The 23,579-nt window shown below is 45.4% G+C and overlaps 1 protein-coding gene across 1 annotated transcript in view; it reads right to left on the reverse strand.

Moving 5' to 3' along the window:
* The window catches only part of LOC122394702, a 37,203-nt gene extending 14,704 nt beyond the window's left edge, over positions 1-22,499 (reverse strand). The window contains exon 1 of the mRNA XM_043391767.1: positions 22,442-22,499. The gene's annotated coding sequence lies outside the window, so the exon portion shown is untranslated. The remainder of the gene's footprint in view (positions 1-22,441) is intronic.
* Positions 22,500-23,579: the final 1,080 nt, after the last annotated feature.

Here is a 23,579-nt window from a genome sequence, read left to right on the forward strand (position 1 = left end):
CCTGACATGGTCCCCCCAAAAAGGTTACAGGTCTAAGGTCATTTGGGTCAGGTTCATGGAATTTTCAGGGTAGGTTCCTTGAGCTTTGGTCAAGTTTGGCGCTTTCGATCAACCGTCGCGAAAACGGCTGTTCTGAACCTTTCTGAGCACGGTGCAAGCTCAAATATACATATGTTGCATGTTCCCATTCAATGATACATTAACCCTCGCCGGACCTATTGGTTTTCTACATACGCGCCGGCCGGGGGGGGGGGGGGGGGGTTGGTACGATTTCCCTCTCGCCGTTTCGCCCCTGATGAAGCTAGAGCGTCGCGGAAAAACAAGCGTGTGCGCCGTTACAAGACGCAGGGACTGGTACCCGATTTTAAGGTCTCATGAGGTCAGGTCAAGTGACCAAGGGCCAGGGTTCAGTTTTTCATAACTTCGCAAAAAAAAAAAAAAACGGTCGGAGAGCAGGGGCGGCGGATTCGGGGGGCAGGGGGGCAGCTGCCCCCTGGCAAACTCGTGGGGGGGCAAAAGTATCTTTTTGCCCCCCATAATTTGTGACAAAGCTTAGACAAGAAACCATGTACCTGATTATTCTGTTCGATCATCTGAAGATGTAACCAGATGCCCATAACTTTATCATACGTTGCCTTTCTTAAATGGCAAGCGTTCACGTTCAATTGAAGTTTTCCTCTCTTCAACCTAGTTTTGGAGGCTTTATAAGCGTCAACGTGACGCAGCGGAAACCCAGGCCTTCAGTGACCGCTTCAGGAGCGACGGATACGGGGTGGCAGAGGAGGCATCGTTCCCTAAGAAACTTTTGGAGGAGGGGCAAACGTATATTCTTGCCCCTCCATATTGTGCCCTAAACATGAGGAAAATTTCCATAACCTGATATTGCAGCTATGCGCTCCTACAGTTTGTCCAACGGTGCCTTTTGAATATGTGTAAATGCTAACCATTTCCGCTTTATATCATTTTGTTTTGTCTTTTCAGATTCGATTTATAGATGCGTGCAAGAGACGCAACTCATACCTTCAGTGGTCGTTTGCCTCTATTTTGTACCTACATAAATGCCAAATCGCAAGCGAGCGGAGACGGAATGGCTAGCCATTCGCTTGCGGGTAGTTAGGACTGATGAGCGCTCATAATAAGCCACTCCCCTGATTTCTTCGAGCGCAACAGTTTCCAGCGCATAAAATGGTAAACGCCGAGGTCGTACACATTGACGACATTGACCAATGCACGGTATGGTATGACACCCAAAGGCCAGTCATCAGAGATCTGCTTTGGGCATTCGGAGGCTTGTGTGGGGCCAGTGTAAAAACTGGATGTTCACAGTTCAGTATCCGCTTTATTTCAGTTTTCACTATTAAAAAAGTAAAAATTAGTGTTGGAAACTTTTGAGGGTTAGGGCACTGATCATTAGTGGCCCCCCTCTGTCTAAAGGCTGACTATAGAATAAAGAGCATCAAACACGAACAGTAGCGGCGGAACACCTTCAATTAAGGGCCTGCCGACTTTTGGTCCCATTCTTTCCATGCAACGCCCATAGCGCTAACGTTAAAATGCCAAAATCAAAGGGGGGCACGGTGCCCCGGTGCGCTCCCCGTTCCGCCGCCTATGAACACGAAAGCGAAATCCTCTGAGGCATTTTGGAAAAATGAGTATGCCCCGCAGCGTCCGATAACTACCACCTTCCGGTGGGTCAAGCCAACGGGGCCTAAGGCTATAATGGCACTTTTATAACGATAGCACTAACCTTGTCTCACTTTTTGTTGAAGTCTGTTCCGAATGGTTTCGGCGACAGACTGGCTGCACTGAGGTATGTGCAACTTTAATTAAAGCCACCTGAGGCACCCTGACACCAGGCTGAATCTGGGTTGGAAATGCTCTTGCAGATATCACTGACCGCTGATTCTCGAGTGCCTGAATCGGTAGATGTCGTGGCAAAATTTGGTGTGATAATTTGGACCTTACCGCAGTCAGCGCACCCTAAAAGAAACGCCCTACCCAGAGCTTCTGGATTCTCGTTTCAGTCCACCGTTCCTTCACCCCAGCCCACCGCCACGCTCCCTCACCTCAGCCCTCCGTTCCCAGCTTGACGAGCATTTGGGCCTTAGTTAAGCCTTGGTGTAGGCTAACTGTATAAACCCATCGAGACAGCCCGTCTCGGTGGGCTTAGTTGGCGAGCTACTGCCTTGGGGAGGGTTTCTGGCGGATCGCTGTCCCAATAGGTTTAGATGCGACCGACTGTCTCTGAATGTTTGAGCGCTCTCCTCCCGCTGTGAGCTAGTTGATATCTGTCTCAGAAATACTTTTTAAAGGAAGGTTAAACGGAAATCGAACGTAAAATGAACAGAGGAAATGCTAACGAGTTACCTCATTGAAGGAAAGCGCTCGCCTACTTCAAAAGGTTTGGAACCGTTCTTCAACATCTAATATGCGATCGGGTTATGGCACAACTTTTCCCATTGAAACTTTTTTTTCTAATACAGCGATACGAAAAGCGTTACATCGTCCACTGGCGGATCCAGGGAGCGGGCATTTAAAGCAAATATTTACTCTCCCTCCCCTGGCCCCTGCATCGCCCGAAATAGACAAAGTGTACCTTATGTTTCCTAATAATAACACTTTTATCAGGATTTTTTTTTTTTTTTTTTGCTTCATACTGTTCAGCAGTAGATCCGTAAGGAATCGGAATCCGAGGAGTTTTTGGATTTGGGACACTTTTTCGGGGGGTATGTCCCCTACAGTGTCGGAAACGTCTTTCTGGATCCGCCTATGACATCATCTCGACTGGGATCTTGCCCCCCCCCCACGCCAAAATCGAATCCGCCGCCACTGTCGGAGAGCCGCGATTTTGGCATCATCGTGTTCGCCTCGCTCAGGCGCGTCGAATGGTACCTATACTTTTTGTTCGGGTGAGGTCAACGTGAGGTGTTGACCTCGGGTCAAGGGCAGGTCAGCTCCCCCCAGATCACGAAGCTGGTTGAAAGAGGTCATGTTACATATTACTCGAATCGGCAGGTCTTCCTGAATTTATTGGTGGCTTTCCCGACTCGCTAACTCAATTTGATGGGGAGTTATTGATGAAAAACTCTAATGACCCAAGTATATAACTGCAATGAAAACCGTAAGCCTCATGCTAATAATTATATTCAAAATAGGGCCAAGAAAATGAGACATGTTGGCCAAACTGACAAACTGACTTTTGTCAAACCGTCTTACGGTTTTCATTGCAGTTATATATGTAATCATGAGCCTCAAAACCGCGCTTTCTTTAATCAATGACCCAAGTGACCATAAATGACGCCACGCAATGTCAACAATGCAAAAGTGAAGCATCGGACCTTGCAAGACGTGCATCAAATCACGATTCCATGTGCTGGAGACAGTTGGAGATAGTTCTCGGCGCTAACATAACAGTTTTCATTTTCCCCCATTGACTTATACCTAATGGTGAGGTCACGTGGCCGACCTGACCTCATGTGATTTTTAGGGAAAATCCGAGATATATGTACAAGTTGTGAGACCTCTGGATGATACTACATCCTGTAAGTTTCATCTCCCTGTGAAAGTTCCTCTGGCACTGACGGCGTTGCGAAGTTGCGACATCTGATCTGAGGACTGTGCAGAGGTTCTCTTATGACGTCACAGGTCAGTGACCTGACCTGACCTGAAAATGCGGTTGGTGTCACAAGATGCGGCTTGGATCAAAGGTCAGGTATGCCAAGTTTCAGCTCTCTATTGCCTGCGTGTTCGGAGCTATCGTGAAAAACCCTATAGGGAGGCGGCACCCGCCCCCCCCCCCCGTCGGACGGCGAGGGTTATTGATACATGCTGTACCTGATACGAGCATAAGGTTAAAACATGCCTAATTTCATTTCAATAATAACGCTCGAAAGCGCCACAGCTATGCAAAAAAGAAAAACTGTACTTAAAATAAGCGGATGTGAACACTAATCTCCTTGACCGAATCCTTACAAAATGCAAGTCACGGGCCATGGCACCCCAGAAAACCTTGCTTAAAAAGACCCACTGAATCGCCACGAAATCAAGTGCTTTAACATAGGCGTGTCATCTCTATGTATATAAGATCTCTATGTCTCGGACGGCGAAGATTCTACGCCGTCCGGCCAATCACGTTTCATAACCGCAGCCGAGCCCCCGCTGACCTTGGACGTTATTGGCCGGACGGCAAAGAATATTTGCCGTCCGGGAGACATCGAACGCCGCCTAAGTGTTAGTATTAAAGCAGGCATCACACCTACTGAAGCAACACCTTAATCAGGCTTAACTACAACAATATGAACATTCACAAAGCATGTCTCCATTGATGCCAGATTGAGATCAAATGAACCAATCAAATTGTCTGTCATGTCATGACAGACTGTCATTGTCATTTCACTGTCATTTAGTGGGCGAACGGCCGAAAAATTACCTTCCGTTCTCATAAATGGGAACGCCCGTTCCCATATTTGGGAACTCCGTTCCCAAAAATGGGAACGTTCCTATATTTGGGTACTCATGACCATAGTTCCACCTACTGAAATGATCGCAAACGCTTCAATTTTCACTTATATTGATATGAACTCAAGCAGATTAAAATTGCAGGTGTACTGATAATGGGGATGTTCGGCTTATTTCCTCACCAGGTGGCAGCACTGCCTTCTTTGGACACAGAAACTGTGGCGGCGAATGCGCCACTGTGTTTTGCACTGTGTGGAGTCCGTGCGGTGTCGGTCCGAGGGACTGAATTTCGGTGAATTTGATAGCAATTGATTTGAATTTTGCTCAGATGGGTTGTGAATTTATATTCAGCAAGTGTCACAAACATGGAAAGACAAGTTTACAAAGGACAGGAGACCTAGAAAGGCTTTAATTGACGTAGCCGAAGAGAGGCGAGAAGCCGAAGATAGACCGACTCCAAACGGTAATTCCATGGATGTAAACACGTTTCCAGACATTTTTTTTATGGCGAACTTAACTAAGAGTATAAAATAGTCAAACTTAACTCATAGCTGGATCTTGTATTGCCCATATGAGGTAATTTACCTGTATAAGTTTATGGGCATATCAATATAGGAAATCAAAATTAACCTGCCCTTTGAGAGAGGCAACTCAGGGTCACTGGCCATATCGATTTGGAACAGAAGCGCCGTTTGAAGAACAAAGGTGCACGTTTATGAAAGTTCTCATTTTTCGTCACAACTTTTAACAGTTGCCGTCTCGCGAACAAAATTATAGCGTAGTATCATGATAATAATTTCCGCGCGATAAGCTCACCCAACATTATTGGTCAAAACCCGGAAAAAAACATTGACGCGTTATCGCTTGAAATAGCATTGACGTGTTATTGACCTGCTGAGGGCTGTTCACGGGCCCTGTGTGCGGTCGGACCGCACACAGCCTCGAAGCTCCGCCCACTTCGTCCCTACGTCAGCCTTCCGTCACCGCACACAGCGATCGCTGTGGCCGGTCGGGACTGGCCACAGCGGACCGTCCACCGCACGCAGCCGTGACGTCAGAGCCGCCTACCCATCCCCTACCCCCACGCCTGCTGGACGCACCGCACACAGCGCACGCAGCAGTGTGCGGTGCCCGTGAACACCCCTCGGATTCCAGCAAAAACGTTTACGCACCGGATACTTCTTTTTTCAACCTTCTGAGATGTGCACGCTCGTCAAACAAACACACTCACTTAAAGGGATTATCAGGGTTTAAAAATTGAAAGGAATCGGCATAAATTTCCAATCAATGAACTCCCCAGACTCTGCCGATTCTAAAGATATGCATAAAATGTAAATCGGTACCAAAATTTGCGAGATATAGCCGTTTCAAAATTGACAAAATTGTACTTACTCACGCAAAACAAGTACTTGGGCGGCCAAGTTGGCCCATCGCTAAAATGTAAACAAAGAGCAGCCTGGGGAAATTTCGCCAAGGCCGCCGCACCGCACTGGCGATTTCCACAAGACTGTTTTGTTTTTGTCTGTTGTTTTTAGGGCCTTGCAACAAGATTTCAGTGCTTGGCATTGGATTTGGATATGAACAAATTGAAGATTTGCTTTTCAATAAGACAGCAAGAGTTATCAACATTGCCAAAATTATTATATGGGTGTGATTTGAATAGCTTGTTTGCTGATCATCAAAACATTGATGTTAATATCATTTAAATGTCAACAATTTTCAAGGGTAAATTTGAGTGTTTTATTTCAATAAATTGAAATGTAAGTGCATCAGGCACAAGAGCTAAGCTTCAATCTGATTATTTTGTCAAGAGTGGTGAATCTAATGTAACGTCTTGCGAGAAAGCTTACCTAAGTGACTGAAGAAAGCGCTACAGTTTTTCAAAATCAATGTTGATCTGTTTTTTCGAACAACAGGTTGTACAACATGATGTGACATGACCTCTGTGCCCTGTACGTCACCCCTGCTGCTGCAGCAGAGCCCCGGCTTCAACTATAGTTTGTTATGGGTGGGCTCTCCGTGAACGTCTTGGTGCGTTTCTACATATTGTTGCTGTGAAAGGACTGTACTTGAAAAAAAATATGTAAGTTGTATGTTTTTTATTGCCCTGGTACCTACTTAATGTATATTTTTGTTGTTTATGAGTGATAAATGAATATATTTTGAGGAAAATTGAGTCATTTCAGTTTTAGTTTGTGGAACAGAACAGAAGAAGCTGCTGAGTGTGGATCATGCTTCAATTGAGAGAATCATCCTCAGTTATCTACATATAAGCATGCTTTGTAAGCTCCTTGCATTTTGCCAGCTTCTACTTGCTAGTCAAAGTTGTAAGAAGGGTTAGGGAGAACAATTGGTACACATGCCACCATGTGCAATCACCAAACGAATGAACGTGAGGGCCAAGTCCTTCACACAGCATGGATACTTATAGGTACTGCACTAATGTATAATGTTCATTATGTTCATATTAGCAACTCACCCAGGCAGCCTGCCTTGTGGTATTTCTGAGTTTAAGATTTTGCAAGACTCACACTAATCAATAAGGTAAATTATATTGATATGTATGGATGAACAATGTGCAAAGGGGTCGCACGTGCCTGCTCAGTGCTCAGCCATGGATGCACGTGCCTTCTCAACAATGGTCGTGCTTGCAGACATCTCCATGGACGAACAATGTGCAAAGGGGGGGGGGGGCGGGGGGGCGTGCCTCCGCGGCCGCCTGTTGGCTCAGCCGCTGCTGCTGCTTGGCGCCGCTGCTGAGCACTGCCGGAGACGCCGCTCGCTGCCGGAGCTGCCGGAACAGTCACCGGAGCTGCCGCCCGCTGCCGGAGCTGCGGGAGCCGGGCCCGCCGCCCATCTGTCAGGACCGCCGACGGCAGCACGCCCGTCTGTCAGGGTCTGTCAGTGCCGGCAGTGGACGCGCGCGGGTGCGGGCCGGGTACGGACGCGCGCGAGTGCGCGCCAGGTACGGGTGCGCGCCGGCTATGGACGCGCGCGCGCTTGCGTGCCGACGATGGGCGCGCGCGCGTGTATGCCGACCATGGCTGCCGCCCGCTGCCGGAGCTGCGGGAGCCGGGCCCGCCGCCCATCTGTCAGGACCGCCGACGGCAGCACGCCCGTCGGTCAGGGTCTGTCAGTGCCGGCTGTGGACGCGCGCGGGTGCGCGCCGGGTACGGACGCGGCGTTCTCGCCGGGTAAGGACGCGGCGCGCGCGCCGGCTATGGACGCGCGCGCGCTTGCGTGCCGACGATGGGCGCGCGCGCGTGCATGCCGGCCATGGCCGCGCGCGTGCGCCCCAGCCATGGACGCGCGCTAATGCGCGCCGGCGATGGGCACGCACGTGCCTGCTCGGCAATGGATGAGCGACGAGCGTGCCTTCTCGGAAATGAGTATACATGCAGACATCTTCATGGATGGACGCTTTCAATATGTTCAATGTGTTGAGACGGATCTGAGTAAATTGGAGAGAAACTAGGATAGTTTTAGTCCTGCTCAACTGGTCTGCCAATAAGTACAAACACCACCTTGCTGCCAACTGCTTACCAAATACCGCATCTGTTGTACCCTTGCATGATGCATATGTACATACAGAAACAATTACAGTCTGTTGAAATCTGAAAACATGCACTGCTGAGCACTGTGGATGAATCTGTATGAACCGTGTGGCCCAGCGAAACCTTCTGGACCAGGTTATAATTGACAGTGAATTAGTAATCAATCCTTGCGAAGAGAAAATAGATAATTGTGCCTTAGATGAGCATAATGAAGAAGCGTTCCTAAAGTTGAGTTAGTGGCTTTCCATCATCCATGCCAGATGGCCAAAACACACCATTTCAATACTGTCCCAAAAATATATTTCAAAACACTTATTGCATGGCTATACACACCAGCTTACTCGGTCACCACACTCATGACTCAAACCAAGGCCATATAAGGGTAGTAGTATAGCAGGCGTCACACTTGTTTTTTTTTTTTGCAACCATGAACGAACGAAGAGAGGCGCTGTAGGTTAGGTTGTAGGTAAGGTTAGGTTTGGTTGGGTAAGGTTGGATGACAAAGCAACTCTGGGTATAGCGCTTCTCCTTGGTTGCAAAAAGAAGTGTGACGCCTGCTTTATGACTACCCATATAAGTAGACTCAAACACAGTCTACTGATACAAACGTCACTGGTCTCAAGTCTGTGCTCAATGCACCAGCTGTACACTACTCACAATACGTAAGGACTCAACGTCAGCCACCATCAAATTCACATCAGGTTTTCAAAGTAACAATGTATGTGCCACTTCTGTACTTTGTGCTACAAACACAGAATAAATGATATCAGTCAGCAATGCATTGCTCATTGTCAGCCAGTCTGCAAAGTCAGTCCGCAGGCTTTGCAAGTAAGTGCAAAGTCTGCGGAGATCAGTTGCTTTACACCACACCACCAATATCATGCTGCAATGTGCTCAAAATATGCCCATACACCAACAACAAAGCACAACCATGAAGCACCACTGATAACACTTAACCTCAAAGCACACAACATGATAATTTATTTATTTTGAGTACCTACAGAAACAGAATGTCTCAAGGCCACTTGTGCTCACTCCGAAATCTGCCAGTCGCTCAGCCTTGAACATTGACATTATTTCATCTGAAATCTATTTTCTTCACTTGATCAAAGTTGATCTGCGTCATACATCTTACAACGGATGTCTCGAATTATTGGTAACGTTCAGCACTTAGCATTAACATTTGCATTACAAATGATAGGTAACTTTGATTCAACGTTCCATCCAAGCTTCTTCATTGCTGGAGCTATATCACTTTCAAGTTAAATTGCTTGAACTAAGACATTCTTGAATTACACTCGGGATGAGCTTAGTTTGAAAGCACACAACATAATTTTTTAATTATTTTGATAACCCACAGGATATCTAGAAGCTACACGCACTGGCTACAAAGCCCACAAGTCTTGAACATTCAAATATGAATAGGAACAGCTTTGTTTCGCACAGATTTCGCACATGGCGGGATGGCGCCATTCCAGTCGGTGACACACCAGGGAAATAAGCTAAAATTAGAGCACTCTATTTATTGCTCCCGCTACTTCACCGTCTCCCATAGGGTCCTGTGTTGAGCTGGTGTCGAGGCTCTAAAAATGACGCCGATTTTTGCACCCTTCTCACGAAAACCGCTCGGACCGCCTGGAAACCAATTGTTCCGCTCTAAAAATTTCATGATCGACGGGAAAATGAGTGAGGAAAAGATTTGTCCTGAAATAATTCTGAACTCCCTGTAGAACATATCGAAATATGGCTGCAAACTAGGAGCATGTCAAAATCGACAAAACAATACAAATAAACTTACCGGGATTTTTTTATTTTCCATGCATCTGTGTATGAAATCAGTCGATTTTTCGGAAAGATCATCTTCTGTTTAATAAATAATTCCACAATTGCAATCGAGAAAAAAAACATTTCCGCTGTGACAGCAGTTTTGGCATTGTGCCAGTAGTGGGACAAGCAACCGCCGCCGCCCGACTGCGACGAAATTTCTGGGTTCCGATAAGGGATCAGAAAAGAGCCAAAATTCGCGCCGTAACGACGCTGGCAAGCTCAGAGAACAGATTGGAATCAGTGACAGCTGGACCGTGAGAAGAAGGTGACGCACGTGACTGGACTGCAACTTGGACTGCACGGCCTGGCAACCTGCATGCGCCTGCTTCATCTGCACTGCACATCAACTCACCGGTGGGGCATACCGAGACCGAGCAGCCTCCTTGTCCCTACCTTCTGCATGCCTCTGCTTCTCTTCCGCATTGCCTGCCATTGCCCGGGTCCTTTTATACGCACCGTGTCTGAGTCATGGCTCGGGGTCGTGTTCGTGGTGGTCGTGGTGGGCGAGGCAGGGGTGGAGCAACTGCAGGTGACGGCCAAAGCATTGCTGGCCCGTCTCAGGGGACTGATGGCACTCAACCCGTGAATGCTGAGGTGGCCCGGAGCGACGGACCTGGTGCTGCCGAACCTCTTCAAAGTGCATGTACACCAGCGGGGGAGGCTCCCAAGGATGCCAGTTCGAGTGTCTGTGGCATGTGTGATAGGGTGGTTGGTGATTCTGCTATAGGATGTGACAGATGCAGTGACTGGTTCTGTCCGTCTGAAATGTGCACAGGTCTGCCTGAAAATGCCATCGCTTTGATCTCCTCCCTGCGGGAGGAGAACTCTGTGTTGTTTGTCTGCACTGGGTGTCGTGTGAACCCTGGACCAGGCACATGGACTGAGGCAGCTGCTCGCAAAAAAAGGGGAGGTGAAAATGAAAGTATTAAACAGCTTTACATGACTGTCAAAGGCCTTACTGCTGAGATGGCCAAACTCACGGCAAAGCTGGAGGGTGCTATCTCTCAGGGTTCACTCAGCTATGCTGGGGTTGTCTCACAGCCCGGGTCTCGGCCTCAGCAGGGTGAGCAGCAGCATGGGGGCTCAGACGGGGAGGGCTCAAGTGCACAGAGGCGCACACAGGACACGGACATTCATCCAGAGTATAGAAATGTGGTAAGACAAGAAATCAGGGAGTTGCGGGAAAGAGAAAAACGTCGACTTTCACTGGTCATCAGGGGCCTAGTGTCCAACTCCCCAGCTGGGGTGATAGCTGAGTTTGGAGATGTGACATCTACCATGATGGGCACCAGAGTAACTCTATCTGAAGTGGTCAAGATCCCAAATAATGCAGGGCTATGGCGGGCAAAGGTCCTAAATGTAGAGCATAGGGAGCTAGTTCTGGAGAAATCCAAGAATCTCAAGGGGTCTCAATATGACCACATCTTCATCAGAAAGGATCTGACATTCACACAGAGAATGGAGCTAAAACAAAGGCGGGAGGGCCAGGGTCGGAGAGATGCCACAAGGGTGTTCAGGCCTTCTCACAACACCACAGTGCCTTCAGCACCTTCAGCCCCCCCACCTGCTCCGAACCAATCACTTGGAGCTAGTACTGATGTGGCTGCTGACACAGTGGCTGAGGTTTCAACTCCTGCTGCTCCCTCTCAGGCCCTTGATGCCCCAACTGCAGTGCTTAGTGGTGGTGAGGGTGACTCACACCACAGAGCACCAGCCCCTGCCACTCCCACATCCCCATCAGGGAATGCTCAGGTAAACTGAGTGGCCTGACACCTGTGTCACGACACTTTGTTTTGAAGTGCTGCACAGTAAATGTTAAAGGTTTGAGCACTAAAATGGACTCTGTAATAAACTTTATTGAGAAAAATAATATTATGGTATTGTGTATTACAGAGTCCCATTTAACATCAGCTGTAGCCAGTTCTTTTGTTAAGGTTCCTCATTTCAATTTGATAAGAAGTGATGTCAAAGGCCATGTACACAAACATGGAGTTTGTGCTTTTGTACATGAAGATATACTAATTGATAAGGTCAGTTATCCAATGTCAAATGCTTTATTATTCCGTCTGGCCAAGTATGATGTTTATTTTCTCGTGGTCTATCGGCCACCTTCGTACTCAGCTGCAGAAAATGATGAACTTGCATGCGTGCTGCAGGAAGTCATTTCTGGAAAGGAAATGATTATACTAGGGGATTTTAACCTTCCTAACATAGAATGGACATCACAGATAATCTCATCGAATCATATGCCTCCTTTGGATTCCATGTTCTTGGATGTTTTTACATCCTGTGGCTTGGTGCAGTGGGTGTCAGTGCCGACATTCCCCAGTTCAGGAAATACTTTGGACCTTCTATTGACAACGGAGAAGGACAGGGTGGGGAGGGTTGACGCTGTTGAACCGCTGCCAGCTTGCGACCACTGCCCAGTGCTCTTTGATTATGTGTTTGAAGGGGATCATGCTGATAGAGCTGCTGTTGGCCAGGAAAATTTTGCTTGGCACAGAGGTAACTATCTCAGACTGAATGCCATGTTTTCTGAGGTTGACTGGAGGTTTGAACTTACTCATCTAAATGCTTGTAGTTCTTTTGATAAGTTTGCAAGTATCGTCCAAACCAGTATCAAAGAATGCATTCCTCGTAAGAAAGTACAAGCAAAAGACAAGCCACCATGGCGATCAATTCCGCCTCCCAGCCTGATCAGAGTTAAACAAAAGGCGTGGGCAAAATATAAAAGGGCGAGACTGTGCAGTGGGCGCAAGTCTTCAGCAGCAATGGAGGCCTTTTCATCATTTGCTACTATTAATAAGGATTTGAGGTGTTTTGAAGTCAAGTCACGTGCGCAGTATGAGAATGGCCTCATTGACAGGTTCAAGGAAAACCCTAAGCTCCTCCATTCATACATTAGCAGTAAAAAATCTAATCCTTCATCGGTGGGCCCTCTTAGGCTCCCAAGTGGAGAGCTCTGCTCTGACCCATTAGCCATGGCCGAATGTTTAGCCTCGTCCTTTTCATCCGTGTTTTGCAAAGTTGTCCCAACACGTCAAGAGCCACATCAGGTACATGATGAACACATTGACCCTGTAAATGTGTCTGTTGAAGGTGTTGAAGCAAGGCTGTTATCACTTGATTCTAGTACTGCCATGGGGCCTGATGGTATTCACCCTCTGGTGTTGAAAAATTGTGCTAAACAGCTAGCCCGCCCTCTGAGCGTAATCTTCAAGCGCTCCTTGGGCGAGGGTTTGGTTCCCAAGGCATGGAAAAGGTCAGTGGTAATACCCATTTTCAAGAAAGGTCACAGATTTGTCCCCCTTAACTATAGACCTGTAAGTCTTACTCCTATATGCTGTAAAACTCTCGAGCACTTGATTGCTGATCATCTGATGGACTACCTGAGTGAACACAACATATTGTCCCACCACCAGTTTGGTTTTAGACGGGGAAGATCAACGGTTGAGCAATTGCTTCTGGTATATGAGGAAATCTACAGATTGGTTGACTCAGGGAAGACAGTGGACCTCATCTTGTTTGACTACAGTAAGGCCTTTGACAAAGTCTGTCATAAAATCCTGCTTGACAAGCTGAAATCTATTGGTATTGATGGGAAACTCTTAAAGTGGATCGCCAGTTTCTTGGAAGGACGGGAAATGCAGGTTGCTGTAAAAGGTCAGCTCAGTAGCTACAGACCAGTTGAAAGCGGGGTCCCTCAAGGTTCTGTGCTTGGTCCATTGTTATTTCTTATATATATAAACCATATCGGCTCGAATTTAACTTCTAGTTATAAGATCTTCGCTGATGACTTGAAGCTATATGCATGTGTTAATCCACCTATGTCAGATGCTTGTCCTGGTGCTGCTCAATCCATTCAAACAGATATTTGCACACTGCACCGTACATCCGAGTCTTGGGGGCTGACTTTAAACAGAGACAAATGTGCTGTGTTGCGCTTCACTCGTAATTCTAGAGAGCAGGCTCCTCCAGAGTACTTTTTGGATGGCAGCCCTTTACCGACCCGCAAGGCTCATGGCGACCTAGGCTTGCTGGTAGACGACAGGCTCAAATTTCATGAACATGTATCTTCTGTTTCGCACAAAGCATTTGGACTTTGTCAGAGCTTCTTAAAGTCAACTGTGTGCCGAACACCTGAATTTATGATGTTTTTGCTTACAACACATGTCAGACCGTTGATAGAATATGCGTCATGTTTATGGAACACCGGGTACAAAGAGGATCTCAGGAAACTTGAAAGGGTACAGCGCATGTGGACTAGGAATATCAGAGGTCTCGAGGGATTGTCCTATGGAGAGAGGCTGAGTGAACTGAACTTGTACTCAGTGCAAGGTAGGCTCTTGAGAGCTGATCTAATCCAATATTGGAAAATATTCCATGATCTTAGCTGTATTAAGCCTGAGGATATGTTCACTCGGCCTCCTCATAGTGGCACTAGAGGGCATCGCTTCAAAATCCATGTAACACGAGCGGTCTCAGATGTGCGCAAGCGATGTTTTTCACACAGAAGCGTAGCCCTCTGGAACGGACTGCCTGATAATGTAGTAGCCGCAGGAAGCCTGAGCTCCTTCAAAACTGCATTGTCTCGAGCGATACATGATGACCTGTACAAGTTTGCTGAGTGAGTTCCAACTCACTCAACTCACTTCAACGACTTGTTAAAAGCATTTATTATCAGGAAATCAGTGATTGTTCTACACAGACATGTTACCAGTGGACACATCAAATCCAGTTAAACCACAGCGACAGACGACGGGCAATGTTTGTTGGTGAACTGGCGTGTCCTTTGATCATGGGTTCCCATCATGTCTACTACCATATCCTTATGGCTGCTAGGCAAGGAGAACCCTACCAGGTGAGAGAACCAGGTGAGAGTGTGGCGTGCGCGGTGCTGCGTGGTCGTCGGGGCGGAGTTGTGAGTATTTTCGGTGTTTTAAATGGTTGATGGCCATTTGAACCAGCTTCATATTATTTCCTACAAATTTTTGCATCAAATTATTGCTTTGAAAGACCATTGAAACCCCTTATCTCTTCATGAAACACGATCATATTCATCGTCGACGAAAATGGCGCGGGACTCCATGTGCATTCCGATCGAAATAAATCGTAAATTAAATAATATTCGATGATAAGTATCATATTCTAGTGACACATTTTCATAAAATAAGGCATAAACTTTGCAAGGAAGTCAACATTGGATAATTGGATTCTTATTTTGCTCACATATCCTTGTAGTAGTCAAATGGCTCAATTGTTAGATAGATGTAAGTATATGTTTTGGCTTGATGTTTGCTGTGAAACCACCCAGCCACTTGCTGGTTGAGTGGTTTTCTGATAATTACCTGATAATCATTTCTCCTTTTCCTTAAAAGAAACTAAAATTCCTTTCAAAGTAATCCATTTTAAGGAAAGGCGGCTTGCTCATTGGCATTTCATGTTCTTGTTTTGTTATTGCTGGCAGTATTTTGATACAATAATGCAATATGAATTTTTTGCAATAATTAAACCTAAGACAAACTTAGTTAATGCGTCAATCAAACACCCAACAGAAAGATTGTGAGTCCTTGTGACGTGAAGTAGAATATTCTATGAATGTGTTATATAGAATATGCCAAATATTAAATTAATTATTATTTGATACTGATAGCTGAGCAGGTGAATTATGCCACAATATAATTTCATTTTCTGGTTTCGAAATAGCCGGCAGTATTTTACTTCAACAAATGTAATATACATAGAATACATGTTGTTATGTTACCTACATATGTTAAAAGTTTAATAACAGCCAACAGAAGGAGCTGTTTCAGCAGATAATGTTTGTACCTTATGCATTACCTTTCTTTTCTGCAGGACCATGCTTCCGCTGGGTGGTCGACATTTGCCTCCTGAAGAAGTTGAGCAACATGAAGACCACCAGATGAGGTGTCTGCAGTTCATGTGGAACTCTGCAGACTACAAGTGTTATGCCAACCACAACCAAAGTGCTATGATCATGGAGGCATGAACCTCATGACAACACTTCAGATTTGCAGTTGAACCAAAGTGTGATTCAAACCACCTGTGGCATCTCACTCAATGTGTGAACAGTGTGATTATTGTGCAGTGTTCAGCTGCAACTAAGACATTTATTAGTGACTTGTTTTGCAATTAGCCACCAAAAGCATTTTTTGGGCTGGCTGCTGTAATTTGGTTGTGCACTGCGCAATAGTGGTAGTGTTTTGTCACTTGTCAAGTTGTCAGTTGTGCATGTTGCATGTTTCTCTTCCCTCGGCCCTCATTATCAGTTAAGTGGTGAATTGGCATCACTCAGTCTCCCCAGATCTCCATTGACTGTCTGTCAACCACCTAACTTGAGATGGTATTTGCTAATAGTGTCAGAAAAGAAGTGATTGTAGACATTTTTAGGAATATGAGCTCCGTTTCATGCGTGTTCCAGTGGTCATTTTGTCAGATGTCCCATAGTGTAATAAATGGAAACTGTTGTTCCCTTTTGAAGGTACTCGCGGATGCAGAAAGCGTTGGGCCTAATTATTAAACGCACCCTCCTATCAGCGACGCACGAAATCGACAAATATCATCCTTTTTAGAACAGGAGGAAACGAAAACTTGTGAACATAGCTGTACCTACAACAGTGCATAAGGAATTGAAATTCTGGGAGTTTTTGAAATTCGGAGAAACTCAAGTTGTCGACAGGTATGCCCCCTTGCACGTCAAAGACCGCCTAAAAAACAAACGTCTACAAATGAAGGCAGTATTCGTATGTTCGTTGTAATTGCAGCAGCCTAGCAACATGTATTGCGGTCCGATGGCGAATTGCACTCGTGCTTTGCTCGTGCTCAAAAACTATGCCGGTAACTGCCAATGCACTTAGGTCATAGGTGAGGAGAGGAAGGGTTATGTCATATGTCAACATCATAGAAATGGCTTCATCTGAGCTGTGCCTATTGTACATAATTCAACCAATCTATGCATTTCGTTTCTTGCAATCTACTCATGCTTTCACTCCAGCTTCAGAGTAATCATCCCATATTGTATTGATTTCTATGGCGGTTTGCAATTACTAGCCACGTCTCACCTCAGTTTGGTGGCCCCGCATCGGCCCACTCGGCCGCTCTAAAATTGACTTACGGAGGAGGATGGTGGCTTTTATTTTAGCTTCTCCGCCGACTGCGGGGAGCGCCGTCGCCGAGGTAGGAGCAATAATTAGCTTATGTTTGGGACTAATTTCCACGCTTAATTAACATTTTAATGTTTTTTTAATTAATTCATGTTAATCCTTGACGCATTCTCTTTCTATTGATACCATCCACCGGTCTGAGAATTACTGCCTTGCTGCGTAAGGGCCGATAAAAGATCACGCTTTTAGGGGTATCTCTTCAACATGGGGCAGGAGCAATAAATAGAGTGCTCTAATTTTAGCTTATTTCCCTGGTATGTCACCAACTGATTCCGTCCAACTCATACAGCCTCAGAAATTACAACAACACACTCAACTTACGGAATATACGTCAAACAAATCTTATTTACGACGACACGAGCCAATGCTAACAACGCTTGCCAGTTGCGCTAGAGATATTGGAGTGGAGACGTCAGAGAAAAAAAGTCTTTAGGTATAGGTATAGGTATAGGTATATAGATAATGGACTTGGGGTAGCAGTATGCTATTTGTTGTCCATGTCATTGTTGGCAAGGAAACATGTCAGGGTACTCATTGAGGTTGGAGGTCACAGGTCACAGTTGGCTTTGAGCTGGAGGTGCTTATCTAGCTTAGCTTTAAATGTAGCAGTGGTGTCAGCAGACACAACATCATCTGGTAGCTTGTTCCAGTCATTAGCCACCCTCTGTGAGAAGAACCTTTGTCTGGCTTGATGGACTGACTGCTCCTTGTGTAATTTCATATGGTGACCTCTTGTATTTGTCGTCCTCAGTTTGAAAAACTTCTCTCTCCTCACATTGAGCTTCCCTGACATGATTTTATACGTCTCAATCAAGTCGCCTCTTTTTATCCTGTCTTTAATAGATACGGTCTTCAGGACTTTTAGTCTTTCTTGGTATGGCCTGTGCTTTAACCCCCTCACCAATCTTGTAGCTCTGCGCTGGATGTTTTCGAGGAGACTGATATCTTGAACAGCTTGGGGACCCACAGCTTGTATACAGTAGTCCAGGTGTGGTCTCACATATGAGTTGAAGAGGCTGGTGAAGTTTGTTGCTGTGATTTGGTCAAAGGACCTCTTTATCATTCGGAGAGCTACCATTGCTTTGCTCGCAGCTCTTTGACAGTGACTAGTAGGTCGAAGGTCGTTTGTTATAGTCACCCCCAGGTCTCGCTCCTTATCTGTGACTTCTAGTTTGACTCCTCTAATACTGTAAGATCTTTTTGGGTTTTGTGGTCCACAGTGCATCACTTTACACTTTTGGGGGTTGAATTCAAGAAGCCATTGTTCAGTCCATTGCGAGAGTCTATCTAGGTCTGCCTGAAGTCGTTCTGAGTCCTCTGAATTTCTGACCTTACGATAAATCTTCATGTCATCTGCAAACAGTTTAGCGTCGCACTGGACCAATGTGGGCAATTCATTGACATATATCACAAACAGGATGGGTCCCAATACTGAGCCCTGCGGAACTCCGCTGGTCACAGCCTCTTCTCTAGATTCTTGGTCCTGAACTACTACCTTCTGAGTCCTGTCCTGAAGAAAGTTTGTGATCCATTGAAGCACTCCTGCTTTGACACCATAGGCAGCCAGCTTCTTAACAAGTCTTCGGTGGGGCACAGAATCAAAGGCCTTTTTAAAGTCACAATAGATGATGTCCAGTCCAGTGCTGCTGTCCAGTATGTGTGTCCAATCCTCCAGAGCCTCTAGAAGATTGGTCAAACATGATTTTCTGGGTACAAAGCCATGCTGTTCTTTGCAGATGAGATCTTTCTCTAATAGATGGTTGAGCAGGTGCCTTTTGATAATTCTTTCCATGACCTTACATGCATGACTAGTCAGACTCACAGGCCTGTAGTTACTTGCTATTTTTTTGGAGCCTCCCTTGAAGAGTGGTACCACTGCTGCTCTCTTCCAAGCTGTTGGTAGCTGTCCGCTTGTCATGGACTTTTGGAATATCTGCCTGAGTGGGTATGCTAGCTCAGGTGCACAGTTTTTCAAGAGAAAGGGGGAAACATCATCTGGTCCTGATGTCTTGTCTTCAGTCAACGTTTGAAGTTCATGGAGTACTTCCTGAAAAGTAATGTTAATATCCTCGAGTGATTCTCCTTCTTCCACCTGACTTTCAAAAGCTGGCAAAACACCACCTTGTTCTTTTACAAAAACTGAGCAAAAGAATGTTTGTAGTTCATCTGCAATCTCTTTCTTTGTTGCTATCACAGTGCCATCAGGTTTGACTAGTTCCATCACTTTGTCTCTTGTTTTGCTTTGCAGTCTTACATATTTGGCTATCTTCTTTGGCATTATCTTAGCTGACCTTGCCAGCTCTTCCTCATACAACCTTCTTGTCTGCCGGATGTGACTCGTGGTCTCGTTTCTGATCCTGGTAAACTTCTTCAGATTCTCTGCTGTTTGTTCTTTTCTGTACTGCTTGTAGGCTTTATATTTGCGTTTTACTTGCTTATCTAGTGCTTTATTCCACCACGGTGGTGACAGTTTTGTTTTTCTTCTGCCTTTGAATAGAGGAACATACTTCTTTCTGCAATCGTGTAACTTATCAACAAAGAATGTCCATGCTGCTTCAACATCCATGTTTTCTATCACATCCCACTGCACCTGTGCTAGCTCATGACGGATAGAATCATAGTTACCAGCTCTGTAATTGTATCTGAGTTGTTTCTTGGCCTCCCTGTTTTCAGAGTGTATTCTTTAGATTTCTCCCATTTCCCCACGTAACGTTGAACGGCCGTTGCGGCCTTATCTGGTATGCGACGGCCTTATCTGGCATAAAAAATATCTCTAGAAGTCTCTAGCTAGTGTTAAGCCTATGGACTTATAGGGAAATGTATCCGAGTACTTGGTACTGCCTCCTCCAGGTACTGGCTGGCAGACGGATCAACTTTGGAGGCCCACCATTTGGAAATTAGGCAATTTTGAGACGAATGACTTCGGATTGGGGCCTCAGCCACCTTCTTCTACACGTTTCACTGAGTAACTTCGAAATTTCGGAAAAAACCCTGATAATACCTTTAAAAGATGATACATGCTGCTGAGAATGATTATATAAATTCAATGCATTTTTATAAGATTCATTGCAAGCATTTTAGCAGTGTTCTACTTTGGTACCAAAGATATTGCATGCAGATAAAGGTTATGATGGAAAAAGACAAATAGGATCTATTTTGACACCAGCAACCAGGAGGTATATGTAATAGAACACTAAGCTAACTACTATTTATGAATTGTTATAAGTATTGATAATCCTACATGGTGTTACAGATGCCCATTGCCCAGTGCAATCATGCTTCTGGTCACTGGTGCGGAGTTGTCAGTATGGAGTCCGAGGAATCAAGGAAGGTAGAGGACCTGCGTATGAAGGAACCAGCCCTGCGGATGAAGTTCTGAGGTGCATACAGAGGGATCCCACTGAAAGACCAGGTAGGAATTGGTGAACAGCTTGTGCTTTGCAGTATATCATCCAGAAGTAACTGATAGCCTTTCTTGCAAAATGTTTTTTTTTTAACTCATCACCATCTAAAGCTAACTCATTATTGATATAATATCTTCATTTCATCAGGTCAATAATTGTTTACTCTAAGCTTTGATTCACACTGAAGTGAACACTTTGAACACTTTTTAGAATATTCACTCAGCTTTTTTAGCAACTAAATACGGGCAAGTTTTTTGTTGTTTTTTAGAATAAATTTTCACCTAGAATATTTGTATAGGTAACTGGCACTGCAATAAAAGTGCATTTCAAAATTGCAAATACTTTGTGTAAAGTTCACTTTGTGTACTCTAAATTTGATGATGTCACTGTATCCAGATCATCATATCAGATTTCAACTGTGCTTAAACTGCAATGTTTTACTAATTGCTTCAGTATATAATGTCCTTTTATCCATGCATGTTAAACATGTGTATCTCATTATGACTTGCCAAGATCTTTCCCTACTGTCTTATGCCATTTTTCATTTATTCACAGGTGCAATGCTGCATTGATAAGATCCAGATTCAAGAGCATGGATGCTACCAGATCCTGTGATTTGAAGTTACCAGTGTCACTGCTGCTACAAATGACATCAGCAACACTTCCTTTGGTGAAAGTTTAGAGGAGCAAACAGTTAGTGCTCTGTGTAGTCAAGCAGTGGAGTTTTGCCACAATCATGAAGTTGATTAAGGAGTCAATTTTTGCTCTGGCTTCTGGGACACCTTTAATCTACATTGCAACCTATGCTAGTGTTCAACATTTCGTATCATAGTGTCACTGATGCAAAGCGTGTTGCATCATACACAAATGAGAGCCAGCAAATTGTCAGATATTTTCTAATGATAGAGAACTGCATGCCTTAAGCAATTGTTGAGTGGTGAATGGTAGGGCTCAGCCACTCAGCTCCTTCCTTCAAAAGCTATCAATCAGCTCTGGAAGAGTAGTCATAGCAATGCTTCATATGTGAAGGCTACTTGCCTGAACAGAACATTGTGGATTTGTTAATTAAGTACCTCTTTATTACAAGTTTGTGCCCATTACAAGCCAAGCTTAGTTTACTTAGTTTGATGCAAGTTTTCCAGGCAGCCTTCACACTTGTGTCGCTGAACATTAAACTTCAACTGATAGACCGACGAGATATTGTCCCTCATCAGATTGTAATCAGTCAGTCGTGTTGGTAGAAGGTACAGTCTGTCTTAAAGTACCGCGCAAAGTGACGGTGGATCCATCAAGCCTGACCGAGGAAGGGCCTGCTATAATTTGAAAGTCACCGAACCAATTGACCTGGGGAACGGACGAGGATGTCATATAGAGCCACGCAGAAATCGCCGGTGATTCGTTGCCCATCATAACAGAATGGACGCATGCCGGATGAAGGGTTAAGTCAATAGTCTGTACAAACTACAGGGATGTGATTGACTTATCTGACAGTGACGAGCGCTAGAGGTCAACTTAAGACCGTAGGCATGCGTTCTTGTCATGGAATGTGTGCTGTAAATCGATTGTTTCATGCGTGTGAATATATGTCTGAATGTAATAAGATTTTTAATTTCAACTGTGTAAGTTAAAATATGTGATAACATCGTATCTTTCGTACTCCGTAGCTTTTGGTGACCGTTCGATCAGCTGCCTTTCCTTCCGCTCAATGACGATGTAGTAGTTTGCCTTTCACACGCGTCATTGTCTTCCTAATACTGAAATCAACTGTAGCTACTCATTTTAGCAAAATGATGAACCTGAAAAAGACATGAAACGCAGTTTCCGTTCGCGGTGCGTCGGCCGCCGTCGCCGCCCGCAGTGTTATCCCCGGCCCGGCCGGCGCCCGGCCGGCGCGTTGTGTCCAAAGCATACCGTGCTGCCACCTGGCGAGACTTTTCGGAACTCTTAGCGCGAACATCCCCATTCCATAAGAATAAAAGTAATCGCATTGCTATTAAGCGTAAAACCTGCTTACCCCTTCTCAATTTCGATTTTTATCCCCTAAATCCGCCGCCGCCGACCACAATTCAAAATAAAAACAACAACGCGCAAATTCCAAACAAAAATCTATTCAACTGCTGTTCACTACTTATCTCACAGGAGAACGCTGCCAGGCTGCAGATGACTCTCGTCTTTTCATTGGTGAAATTTTCTTACGAGAGGCGTTTGACCGCGTATTTACAAATTGCAACCGAGCTCCGCCGTAGGGTATTTTATTTCCGCCGTAGTGTATTTCACTTGGGGGATTTTCTACCATACATCTGCCTGAGCTTAGGGTAATTACAATTTGTCGGCGACGTTCGAAAATGATGCACCTTTTTTCGCAGTATAGGATATCGCATGTGCATATTTCTGCCTTTTTGGGTGCGCTATATCGGTTTTTCGCGAGTAACTCGCGTAAAAACCGTCCGATCGCGACGAAACTTTCAATACCCCCGATTTTATCAATTTTACACCTACCCTGAAAATTTAATGACCCTGACCCAAATGACCTTTGACCTGTGACCTATTTCTCGAGACCATGTTTGGCCCGAATCGCGATTCGGCGTATGTCGGCTCGCATTAGCCGCGCGGTTGCAGTTTTCACGTGGTTTCAAGCGTTGAAACATGTGATATGATGCTGGTCCCATGCATTATGGTGGGTGTCAAGGTCACCTGAAGGTCAGGTCAGCTCAATGACCTTTGATGACCTCGGTTCACTTTTTCGAGTATTACATGTTTCTAGGCTAGTTTTTGGAGCTGATTTCGAATTTAGCAACCATTTGAACATCACAGCGGGTGTAACGAAATTATCCAGACACCTTTCTTCCCGCTGTAAAAGCAAAACAATCTGGTACTTTTTCTTTTAACTGAGCTTGTAGCCACCTTTCATAAAAACACAGTTTACTCACCTCGTTGGTTTCTGCATATCTTTGGAGTGGTTTCAAAGGACAGTCAGAGAGGAAATGAGGAACCCACACAGTGGCGAATGTTCTGGAGCATTTCAGCCAATGGATTCTCCAGCACACTGGCTTTGATGCGGACCACCGCCGTCTAAACCTGTGCCTGCGGTTGAGCAGTGCTTATGGCGGGTGGCTCTTCATACACCTCCTGCTGAACAAGAGCCCACAGGT

This window comes from Amphibalanus amphitrite, unplaced genomic scaffold (assembly GCF_019059575.1).
Source record: "Amphibalanus amphitrite isolate SeventyFive unplaced genomic scaffold, NRLGWU_Aamphi_draft 000607F_arrow, whole genome shotgun sequence".
NCBI classification, from domain to species: Eukaryota; Metazoa; Arthropoda; class Thecostraca; order Balanomorpha; family Balanidae; genus Amphibalanus; species Amphibalanus amphitrite.